Genomic DNA, 13,066 nt, shown 5'->3' on the forward strand with positions numbered 1-13,066 from the left:
GACGGAAAGCCCTTTTTGCTGCTGTGCAGTCATCTGTGTCAGACAGTTAAAGGGTTGAGGATGTTCTTTCCATGGCTATGTGTGGGGAAAAATCAATTTGGTTTGTATTTAAAGGCTACAGCCATTCAGCACTTTGCTTCACAAAAGACCCTTTGCATCTCATTTCACATGGTTAAGTGGAATGAAGCCTCCCATGCCATAGGAATCTTCATATCTCAGACAATGGAGCATGTGGAGGGTCAATAGGCTATTTATAGAAAGATAAATACTTTATTGATCCGAAGGGGAATTTAGTAAATCAAATAATTGCCCTTCCTAATATGTGACAGGCGATCAGCCGATACTGTGAGAAGTACTTCACCGTGCTCTTTGAATGAAAACACAGCATCTGCCACATCAAAGTCAAAATGATCTGCAAAACAGGAAGTTAACCTCCAAAACCTCTAAAATTCTTCTGTCAAGACTGTAAAATCCTTTAATAAACGGAGTAAACATTGGCTACAAAAATGAAAACATTAGAAACCAAGCATCACATAAAACCATCATTTATCATTAACCTTAATCGACCCGCCATCTGTCTCTCTATTACTTTACAATATTGGTCATAACAAACCAAATTTAAACAGATGATGTAATGCATATGCTTAAAACTTGTTCAATACACAAGATGCTTATTATCTGGGCAAGCTTGGATGCTTTTCTCTTTTTATTTATACTTACTTTCTGTGTTTTCATGCCAAATGATCTTATAAAAAAGGTCATGTAGTGTCATATGATGATGACGTCAAGTCCAAGGACTAAACAAAACTGTGAGGCAAATTTATAGATTGAGACAGATGAGGGCTTTTATGTGGAAAGATGGGAGTGTTAGTCTGCTAAATGCCATGGCTAGGATGGGTGGGGTGTTGGGTGGTGAAGATGATAAAGCTAAAATCACTGGTTTTACACTTTTTCAAAATCTAATTCTAGCAGTAACAGGAAGACAAAGAGACACTTGTTATTTGCAACTTTGGATGCATATTGTTTAATATGCCCAAAAAAGCAGATATATACTTCACCAGCACCAGTCTTGACATACTACAGGTGAAACCAAAAATGTGCCCGCTCTACCGTAAAATAATTCCACAGCCCTCACACTCCTAACCTTATACCTACAAATTTACCACTGAATGGGAACAACGTTTCCTTCTGGCCTGGGGTTACTGATGATCCGGTCATTTGACTAAGCACAGAGCCATTACCTCAATCAGAGCTGTTAATGTTTCACTTCATGAAGCACAGCATGCATCTTCCTCAGTGATTCAGTCCAAGGCCTCACAAAATCGCTTTTCTACAGCAAAAGGACACAACGTCTAAAAAGGCTTTAGGAAGCATTTCATTCATCTTAAGTGTCATGATTGTATTGACTCGTGTGACCATGAAAAATGATGGCTGCAGGCAATTTATTGCATTAATGAATTGCAATTAATTATAATTAAATGAATGCAATAAAACATTTAAAACAATTAATCTGGCCCCTGACCTGTGTGGTCATTCAATAAAAATTGATTTTCCAACAGAACAGTTCAAGCTTGAAGTACCACCTTCATATTTTGCTTGTTTCACCTTAGACGTGTTTTGCGTGTTTTTCTTAGATTTAGAAAAATATTAATGGTAAAAGCAGTACCGCCGCTCCCTATACGCAGAGTACACAGTTTGCGTAGGGCACCATCTCCCAGGGGGGCAACATCCCAGTTGCTCAAAGAAAAAAAATGTATACATATACATAAATAAAAATATAAACACATATCATTACAAAAAATGTATTTTATGATGAACAAAGTAGGCAGCAGGCTAAGCACACGTGACGCGCCATTCCCGCATCCGCTCGCACCTCATGTTTGCGGCGGAATGCAAATGATTATAATTTATGGACAACTATACCCGTGAAAAGACATCAGCAATCCGGCGCCGAGAAAAGAAAAAAGATGAAGCCCGTGCATCACTTTCAGGTAGGCTACATTCATAATCCTGTGAAACCTTTTTGGCTATTGATGTTAATAACGCGTTTTAATGTCGGTAATAATTTAATCACCAACAACGCATCTAATATTCTCTCTGAGATTCCCTTATAAAAATTAGCCATGGTTTTACTACGAATAAAGCCAGCAATCATGGTTCTTGTAACCATGGTAACCACAAAGTAACCATGGTTTTGTTACTTCAAATAATAGTTTACAAAGAAGTATAGGATAATATTTTTTTGTGGTTATAAAAACAGCCCTAAGCCAACATCTGCCTTTAAAATTTCTTAAAATGCATTATATAAAAACAATGAGGCATTAATGATTGGTTAATTAATAATTATATGGTTTCATTGAATAACACTGTTAAAATACATAATGTAATACAAAATAAACAATTTATGTACATTACATATTATTACAAATGCCTGTAAAGGTCGCCAAAGGCCTGGTAGTTGCTGCTGTTACACTTACAGTACAATCAAGTCCTTGTTTAATATTGACACAGGCTAATTCAAATATCCACTTAATCTTTAATTTTTGGCCACCTTTTTGCGATAGAAATGCTACAGCCTCTATAATTTCTTCAACAAAAACGTGGACATCACAACCCTTAATTTTTTACCATGGTTTTATCGTAGTAAAACTGCTTAATTTTCTTTTGCATGATTTCTGAATGCTTGAGACTATAAAATCAATAAGACAACTGTAAATCGCAGCTGTAGGTAACGGTCTAGAGCTACAATTGTAATTTGTAAATAATGTAATTTAATTACAATTTATTTATTTATTTACTTTTATATTTTATTAAAGTTTTATTTTGATCCCTATATGCTTTTTTTTTTTTTTTTTTACTTCCATAATATTTTACAGAGGGGGCATAACAATACAATTCTGCTTAGGGCACTCATTTGGCCAGCAGCGGCCCTGGGTAAAAATATACAAAACTGAGATTTTCTGAAAAAATAAATAAATAAATAAATAAATAAAAGAAATTCTAATAATATTATGGATTATAAACATGCCATTGTTTTATAATCATTATATTTAAAAAAAAAAAAAAAAAAACATGTAAACTACTTACTTCTAGTCAATTAAGATGGACGCAGAATTTAAAATCCCACTCTCTGAACATATGGTCCAGCGTCTTCCAGTAAAATCTCAGATACAAATTCCACCATGCATCTACAGAAAGCTGAGGAACAAAGAAAATGATTAATTAATGTGAAGAAGTCAGACTGAGCACAGGGGACTGACCCAATTAAGAGTGTTTCCTGTAATGGAAGTCCATATAGTGAGGAACATCACATTAGGTGCCAATTTCATTTAGAAGCTAAATCTGTTAAAAGCATTGAAAAGAAAAAACCTATTTCTACTTTGTCCATTAAAGCCTTCGGGTTCTTAGTTAGGGCTTTATCAATCAATGTGTTTCAATCAACATACACTGAATATTTGATCAATATTTCATCTATATATATATATAAATATATGTATATACATTATATATATATATATATATATATATATATATATATATATATATATATATATATATATATATATATTTTATATATATATATATATATATATATATATTTTTTTTTTTTTTTTTTTTTTTTTATATATATATATATATATATATATATATATATATATATATATATATATGGCAAAATTTGTTATTTGCTCTTCTCAATGACTTTGCATCCTTGACATTAAAAATAAAAAAACTGAAGTTGTATCTAAGTGCTGAAACCCATCAGATGGCACAGTGGTGGAAAAATGTTTTAGATATGAATTCATTTAAGAAATAACATTTACAAATGAGAACAGCAGTGTTTTCTATTTCAGATTCAAAATCATACATAAAATTCTGTTAGTTAAACAAATATTAATTAAACATGTTGTTATTTGCTCAGCTTGTGGCCGGCCCCTCTGCATAAATCTTGATTAAATTATTTGTAATATTACAGGTATCACCTAAAAACGTGCAAAAAACATTTGTTCTTTTTTTTCTTGAAAAGTGACTAGGGGTCCCTATCAAACTTGGTTATAAACAAGACATGTTTAGATAAGAGTGTCATTAGCTTAAACTGTATCAGTGCTGTGTAGATGGAAACCCTGTCCCTAACCACTGATGCAATCAGTGCTTTAGATACAATTCTGTGCTTCTGAAAAATAGATAAGACTGTTAACACCAGTTCTGTGTTATAAGAAAGTGTAACAGTATATTAGACTGGATTTTCATCCACTGCATAATGAAAACTTCTACTTAAACAGCCATTTATAAGTGTAGCAAGAGTTTTAAAACAACGGTAGCATTAACAGGCAACATTTTGTTATCCAATATACTAACTGTCCATCTCAAACTCCTAAAGAATAAAAGTAGTTTATGTTGAAAAGCTGACTATATAGCATGTCCTTAATACAAATCAGAAAATAATTCTGTATTCATAACAAAGAGACTATGTCAAAACACTTCCATTTTGTTATACAAAACTCGCTACTCGCTAACTTTTCAATGCCAGCCAGTTGTTCTCTTTTGTCTAAAGCTAAAGTAGAATAATACTTTAAATGGTAAGTATTTAATAACCGTAGAAGATGTTTCCAGGGTTTCTTTAATCGAACCAAACAGAAAGAAGGTGACTAACTGTGTACACTCCTTTCCTTCAAAAAGAAAATTGTCCTATTAACACTTTTGCTCTCTTTGAACAAAAGCAACAGCGATAATGCTTGACTTTAAATGTAGAATTGCAGCTAGCATTTCATAAGAAAGAGAAATCATTATCCATTTTTACCTTTTCTCGTAGACAAGCTGTTGTGTGCTATCTTGATGTAGTGCGCCGCTCGCGTGCTACTGTTGTGACAATCGCAAAACCAACACAAGCCGCACGCACTTACCGTAAGGGATAGAAGAGAATTCGCGCGCTGCGGCGGGAACCTACCGTAAGGAATGTAGCTGACTAAACATTATCGTCTAAAATTACAGGTTTGCGTTTCAGACAGCATACATGTCTCGAAAGGGTTTTCGTCCTCATATGAAGCTGAAGGTGCCATATAAGGTGCCAATAAAGCAGTCAATATGTGTCAGAGTATGCCTTTGAGATTGATGACACATGTGAATGTAAAAAACAAAAATGTTGTTTCTGTGTGATATTCATACACAGACACTTTTAGGCACTGCATTGCACACTTTTTTCAAGTAAAGTGGGATCATTAGCAAAAAGTAGGGCAGAGATATTAAGACTTATGGCAAGTATATTTGCAGAAAATAGTATTTAGAGCAATATTTCTTGTATGAAAAATAATAAATGTTACAATTTTGCATAGTAGGCGATGTCATTACTGGGGAAGAAAAATAAATAAAAAAGAATAATAGCCTAAAGGGATAGTTCACCCAAAAATGAAAATTATTTTATCATATTCCAAACAGAACACTGAGAATGACAATAGGGTGAGTAAATGATGACAGAATTTTCAATTTTGTGTGTATTATCCCTGCTGTAGTTTCTGGTCCATGGTGCTCTGCCGGTATGATTCATGTTAGCTGGTGATCTCTGTTTTACCCAAGAGCCATTACAAAAATATGATGATATTGGAATTTTAACTTGTGTAATTGGACATTGGACTCAAAATGTCTGAGTTAATGAGATATAGCCCATCTGACCAGACAGAATGTTCTTCATTATTAAAGACAAGAAATAGGACTATAAGGCAGCCAATTTAGTGTGAACTGTTGAACATGCTCTCTTCAGCATAAATCAGAAGCAGCTGTTGGGAATCTGTAATTTATTGTGAGCATCTTTTATATTGTGAAGGCATAAACTGAATCACTCAATCAATTCATGTAATACGACGAAAGGTGCTTTAATCTCTCTCATGAAAACAAATCTAAGATTTTTGCCTGAGTGCCTCAGCAGAAGCCATTTATCAGTGCAGACTGTATGAGCTAAATTAATCTGAAGATTTATCAGCACTTGAAAATTTCTCATTGCCGAATCTATTTTCTGCCCTGTGAAGCATCCAACCTCAAGACAGATATTTATTTATATTTATAAATGCATTTATTAAGTAATAAAAAAAAAGAAAAGGAAATGAATCCCTCAGGTTGAAGACATTTTCAGTTATGATTTATTTAATACAAAGTTAATGCACTATTGGCGTAGATGCAGACTAGGTTGGGAATGCTTCACATGGTATGGTTATTTAAGTTTGCACTTTGTATATATACTACAATTTAAAAATTAGTTTCTGAAGTGAAGATGTAGTGCAAGGCAGTTCCAGAACATATAGAAGGCACAATTTAAAGGAACAGTTCACCCAGAAATTTACTTACTCATCAGTGGATCTTCTGCAGTGAATGGGTGCCAACAGATGCTGTCATTCCACAAATGAGACTACAGATGTCTAGACACAGGCTGAATGACCTAAAATAGCTGATTACAAGGTTTATTGGACAGGACAAAGCCGAGACAAAGTCTTTTAAACTCATTCATTTATTCATTCATTCTGTATCCAGATAAGAAAAGCAAGAAAAAATACTGAAATAACCCACTTTGATTTCACAGAAAGGTCAATAAAAAGACATGCCAAAAACCTCTCTAGAGAAATTAATTACTTGCATCCTCAGTCAATTCCTGTCATATATGCAATATATTTGAATGCCCAGTGCAAGTCCTTATCATATTGCTGCATGCTTGTTCCTCCATCTAGTCCTCAAATTGTGTAGAAATCTTACCTCCAAAGTAAACCTCACTATGCCCTTGCTCTCAACAGTATATAAAACGCTATATTTCTTGTACACAAGACCAAAACAGCTTAATATTGTGGATAAGTATGTCTTGTCATGCAATTCACAGTTTGAATCCCATCTCCTGCAATAATGCACCTCTGAAAGGCTCTTCACATTAACTCAAACAAAAATGGTTTGGACACACTCCTGATTACCTCTGACCCTCATCAAATGCAGAGTGTAACTACTGTGCAATCAGTCTTTGCACATTAGAACATGCCTGGCCTACTTGCTCTCAAGAAAATAGGAATTCTTTTAATGTTAACTCACAAGTGATGAGTGATATGATATGCCTGAACCGGGTTAATGGTTAATCTATTACAGAAAATATAAAATACTATGAAAAGTAATATGACTGTTTGCATTGCATATGACCTCAGTTAAATTCTAACCATGTAATAGAATGGAATCCCATAGAGGAAAATACTGAGCCACTCCTCTGTTATTCTATGCTTCCCATGACACTTTTAATGGATCGTGATGATGACTTAAGATGTAAAAGTGAACAGCAGAAAAGAAACATCCTGCCACAGAAGAGGAAAGAAAACCACAGTTTATAACAGCAGTTAGTTAAAGTGCAAAGCATGATGTAAAGAGAGCAAAGAAGAAATGGCCATAAGGAACAAAGAACAAATACTTTTAAATGGAGACATGACTCATACAGATGTAAATAATGACACTTTAGAGAGGATATTTATCAGGCTCTGAGCTTTGGTTTGGTTCCTCTATTTCATATCAAAACAATTTCCATAAAAAAGAAATAAAAATAATAATTAAGAAACTATTTGTTTTTAGTTTATCTCTGCTGGAAAATGTACAAATACAAGATAAGAGTATGTTATGATATCTATCAGTCTTCTATCATTCATTGTTTAGATTCTTGTAATTAAAAATATGTACCTTATATTAAACTGATCTTTTCAACCTACTAGTCTAATGAGAAACATACCCCTGACGAAAAAATAATTGAATTAAAATATATTTGTACAGCATTTGAAAACTCCTGCTCTTGAGACGGTTGAGGGAAACTTCTGTGTAAAATTATAACTGTAACATGACACTGTGAAACAGGATTATTGCAATCCAAGCAAAACAGAGTGAGTTTAAATCCACCAGTTTTATGAAGGCTACAGTATAACCCATCTTATTACATTAACATTTTCACATTTATAGAATTTATAGCTCAAGCAACATTAAAAGAATTGATCAAAGGTGCATATATATTGTGACTTTCCTGTACTTGTGGACAATTGAATGAGTTCAGTTTAATGTATTTAAGTGCAGTGGTCATAAGAAACCAAAGGCGTCACCATGGCAACAGAAACTCTTGCTGTGCAGTTGTGAGGAGATGGGATGGCAGAGGATCTGGAACTACCATCATTTGAAGCCACAACTTAATGACAACAAACCCATAAATGAAGAATTTAATGTGATTTATCCATTTACTGTCATTATAAACCTCATCAAAACATTACATTTCCTGCTAGTCATATTGTCCATCTCTAATGAAGTTCTCAGAACAGCCCATAAATAGATCACTACCTCATTTTGTGCTATTGATTTTGGCATCAAAATTAATAGTATGTTACAATGTATGACCAACACAAGATCAAGCCAAACAAGTCATCTCTTAGCTTTGCTCACTGTACTTAATGTACCTCACAAAAGCTATTATCAATGTTTGAATGAAAGACCTTATTTAACCCAATGTGTGGTGCTCTTTTCCATAGCAACATTTAAACCATCACAGCAACGCTCGTGCAGATAGACATTAAATGGCAAATGTAAAATAATAATAATAATAATTTGAAAAAGAGATTCCCTTCGAATGTAAATGGAAAAGGAATGTGTATGAAGTGTAAAAAAAAAATACTGTGTAAAAACTGTGAAAGGCTTAAGAGTATTGTCTTATGGTTTGTTGTGATAAATGTACACAAGGAAGGACAGCATCTTGCTCAGAAAGAGAGTGAGAGAAAATGGTCCACTTCATGTTACAGTCCAGAGGGAAAGTGTACCCCCAGCTGAGATATAAAATTACCTCCTTCCAGTGTGTTGAGACTTTGAGCTTGCAACAAAGAAGGGAATCTAATTTCCAACTCTTGAAAAAAACAAATATTACCCCTGTTGTTGCACAAATGCAAATGAAGTACCACAGAGATGCATATAAACATATTAACACCTTGACAATGAGTATTGTTTGTCTCAGATGTCACTATCTGCAAGACACAAGACATCAGAAATTCTGTAGGCCTAAGAAAAAAATAATAATTTTAGGACTACTTCCCAAAAGCATCTGACACAATCTTGCCATTTTGGCTTTGATGTGAACATTTCTTGGCAACTAATTGGTCAGTCCTAACAGTAATGACACATCTTGAACAAATGACTGTATGATTATTGTATGATTTTGAATAGGATCGTAATCTAAATGTTCACTAACAAAATAGCTCCACCAAGTGGACAGTATTGGAAATTATTCTTATTTATGAAGACATTAAGACCTGCCTTGGGTGTGAATTTTTGATGTAATCTCAGCCGTAACTGTATGATGTACTTGTATTGAACTGACAGAATAGCCATAAATATGATAAAAAAGGACAAATACATTTATAATAAAGTCTCCAAAAATTAAGTCATAAAACAAATGGACATATACAGCTAGCTAATTAGCATTATAGCTTATATGAAAGCATTCATATAATGCAATACTAAATTTACAAACCACAAACTGAAATTATTCTTGGAGAAGATGCTGAATTCATTGCAAGTCTTCAGAACTAAGACCAGGGCATGTGTTGGACAACGGTGGATATAGTATAAATGAACATTTAAAATGTCTATGTGAAACTAATAGTGACTAATAGTGAAATGTGTCATTGCTGCCCCACTAAACAGACTAGAAAATAATGACAGTTTTCACGCATGTTTCAAACATCAATCCAAACCATTTCAATCCTACTGTCTGCAAATGTTTAGCACCATATGTTGTTTGAATGAAGAATAATGTTATCATTAAAACTGTTAATATTGCTTTTGTGTGATTTATCTTATTATTTTTTCATGATTTGGTGTAACAAAAAATAACAATGACACAATGATTTGTTAAGATCCTCAAATGAACAGTTTAAGCATTCCGTTGATTTTGACTCTGGATGACACTTATCTTCTCTCTCAAACCTTTAGTCCCATAATTTATACCATGTTTTTGTAATATTTAGATTTCATAAAAACTGACCTAGGTTCATAATAACAGGCCAGTGCAATTATATGATGTTGTCATTTTTCCACTGAATACTGGCCAAGTACCACACACAAAAAAAAAATACACTAAAAAAAAACAGAAGAGAACTTCAGAGGAATTCGAGTTTTATTAGCATCAAACGTTGAGGAACATTGTAGGTGATTTCTTTCCTTTGCAGGATGCTCTATAACACAATGACTGGAAATGCTTACAGTGAATCTTTTATTAGCAGTGAAAAGGCCATACAATGCATCCTTAGGACCTGTAAAGGCTGTGACTTCTGACTCTTGGCTTTGACTTTGTAATCTTATGGAACAAAGGCACTGAGGATTTAGTCTCTTTGGTACAATTGTATTATTTGCTGGTCACAGTTTGAAGGTGAGGTAAATGCATATTTGCATGGTTTACCTGGTTTTAGAAATACTATTACCACTTATTAAACATAAAATTGATATACTCCTTTGTGATACCAGCTATATCTTTGATATATTCATTGAGTTTTTCTATGTATTGGTAATTCAGTTAAAGGTGATTCCAGAGTTTTTCCTTCTGTATTGGGGCCAACTGAGTTTTGGCTCAGCTCTCTGACATTCTTCAGCCTATTAAATTCCTGCTTTAGATTTGAAAGCACCAGTGCCATGTCTTTGGAATAGGAGCCAAACGTGATTAAATTGTGTAGGTATAATAAAAATGACATAGAAAACACAGAAAGCTGCACCTTTCACAAGTGCAGCATTCACAAAATGCATTAGTTTCCCCAAAGAAACCATTGCCATAATAACAAGAAACTGGCTCAATGTCTCTGAGCACTTTTACACAGGCTGTATCTCGACCAGCAGCACAAAGCATTTTACTGTCCTTTATATTTCTGATGCTTTGTTTCAGGAAATATTTGATCTGTATAATAAATCACAATTACCTTGCAATTAAGGCTACAATCTGAAAAGAAGAAGCAGCACAGTATTATAAATAATTTGGGAATTTTTAAGCACTAAATAAATGAAAATGTCAAAATTGGGCAACATTAGGCTACATCTAAACTTCATATAGTTGCTGCTCAGTTGTGACATTACCATGATTAACAGAAGCAGCAAGTCCCAGCCATAAATGAGCGCAGTTTTTGCAGGTTGAGCACATCCGAAGTCATTTTCTCCATGCTTCAATAACACACCCTCCTAACCTGCTGAAAGTTCAGCAATACAACCAACCAGGCATTCAAATCTGTCATTTCATTTCCTGTAGTAAAAGGGCCTAAGAAATTAAGTTTGACATTTCCAAGAAGATGCATGTATATAGTTTGTTCTTACAATTCTTTTGAAGTAGCCATTTTTGCTCTGTTTTGCTCTGATGAGTTTGGGAATATCTCAAACCCAATTTCAGAAGCGAACATGCGTAGATAAGCAAATACCCGCTGACCATAAACACCTTCATTAAATGCTGCTTTGAGTACACTATATGCAGATATTAAATTCAGTTGTTAAATACCTACTCTACAACTAGGATATGTGCCGTTTCAAAAAAGCTTCTCTTGGCCTTTAGTTTTATGGATAAAACAATGCTTGACCCACTCACCGGAGGTCAAGGCTTTCTAAGCTTTTTCCAAATGATTGTGCTTCTTAAAACACTCTATCACATCCTTCAGTTCTTCTTGCCTTAATTCCTTTAAATGGACAAAACCTAATTACATTTCAGAGAAGAGGTGCAAGGTGGTTTATTGTAATTAACTGATTAGATTTTACATCAGCAAATGCCAAAGGTCAATTATATACCAAGAGGAGTATATAAAAAATATAATTAAAAAAAAATATATATATATATATATATATATATATATATATATATATGGCCAAAAATATCAACACCCTTGGTAAATATGATCAAAGAAGGCTGTGAAAATTAATCTGCATTGTTAATCCTTTTGATCTTTTATTTAAAAAATTCACATAAATCTAATCTTTCATTGGATAATAAGAATTTAAAATGGGGGGAAATATCATTATGAAATAAATGTTTTTCTCAAATACATGTTGGACACAATTATTGGCACCCCTAGAAATTCTTATGAGTAAAATATCTCTGAAGTATATTCCCATTCATATTCACAATTTTGAGATTGAAATTATCCAGCCATGGCTTCCTGTTTCAAATAAATATATAATAGGAGGGAAAATAAATCCCAAATTCCCTTAATCATCCATCACAATGAGAAAAACCAAAGAATATATTTATGATGTGCAGCAAAAGATAATTGAGCTTCACAAATTAGTGAAGTGGCTTTAAGAAAAGAGCTAGAGCAGTGAAAATTCCCATTTCCCACATCAGGGCAATAATTAAGAATTTCCAATCAACATAAAATTTTGCAAAACTGCCTGGAAGAGGACGTGTGTCTATATCGTCCTAATGCACGGTGAGAAGGAGAGTTTGAGTGGCTAAAGACTCTCCAAGGACCACAGCTGGAGAATTGCAGAAAATAGTTGAGTCTCGGGGGTCAGAAAACCTTTAAAAAAAAATAGTCAAACAGCACCTACATCACCACATGTTGTTTGGGAGGGTTTCAAAGAAAAATTGTCTGAGCTCATCCAAAAAGAAACTCCAGCATATTCAGTTATCAGACACGACTGGAACTTCAAATGGGACTGGCTTCTATGGTCAGATGAAACTAAAAAATGAGCTTTTTAGCAGCAAACACTCAAGATGGGTTTGGTGAACACAAGGATAAAAATTACCCCATGTGTACAATGAAATATGTATATGTATTTTTTTTATTATATATATATTTTTTTTAAGAAGCACCAACATGGAGCTGGGAATCTAAAGGGTCTGGAGTGATTCTGGATGAAGGAATGGTCTCTGATCTCTTGTCAGGTGTTCTCTAACCTCATCGGGCATTATAGGAGAACATTTAGAGTTGTTAAACTGGCAAATGGAGGTTTCAAAAAGTATTGAATAAAAGGGTGCCGTTAATTGTGGCCAATGTGTCTTAGAGAAAAACATTTATTTCATAATGATATTTCCCCCCACTTTAAATTC

The 13,066-nt window shown here is 33.8% G+C and overlaps 1 protein-coding gene across 3 annotated transcripts in view; it reads right to left on the reverse strand.

Moving 5' to 3' along the window:
- Nucleotides 1-4,990, reverse strand: part of tp53i11a (tumor protein p53 inducible protein 11a) — a 28,749-nt gene extending 23,759 nt beyond the window's left edge. Inside the window, exons 1-3 of one of the 3 annotated variants that reach the window (XM_058783540.1) lie at nucleotides 4,802-4,990; nucleotides 3,088-3,198; nucleotides 1,242-1,352 (exon numbers count right to left, since the gene is read on the reverse strand). The gene's annotated coding sequence lies outside the window, so the exon portion shown is untranslated. The remainder of the gene's footprint in view (nucleotides 1-1,241; nucleotides 1,353-3,087; nucleotides 3,199-4,801) is intronic. The other 2 variants (XM_058783538.1, XM_058783539.1) reach the window with 2 other exon arrangements.
- Nucleotides 4,991-13,066: the final 8,076 nt, after the last annotated feature.

The sequence above is a fragment of the Onychostoma macrolepis genome, chromosome 07 (genome assembly GCF_012432095.1).
Source record: "Onychostoma macrolepis isolate SWU-2019 chromosome 07, ASM1243209v1, whole genome shotgun sequence".
NCBI classification, from domain to species: domain Eukaryota; kingdom Metazoa; phylum Chordata; class Actinopteri; order Cypriniformes; family Cyprinidae; genus Onychostoma; species Onychostoma macrolepis.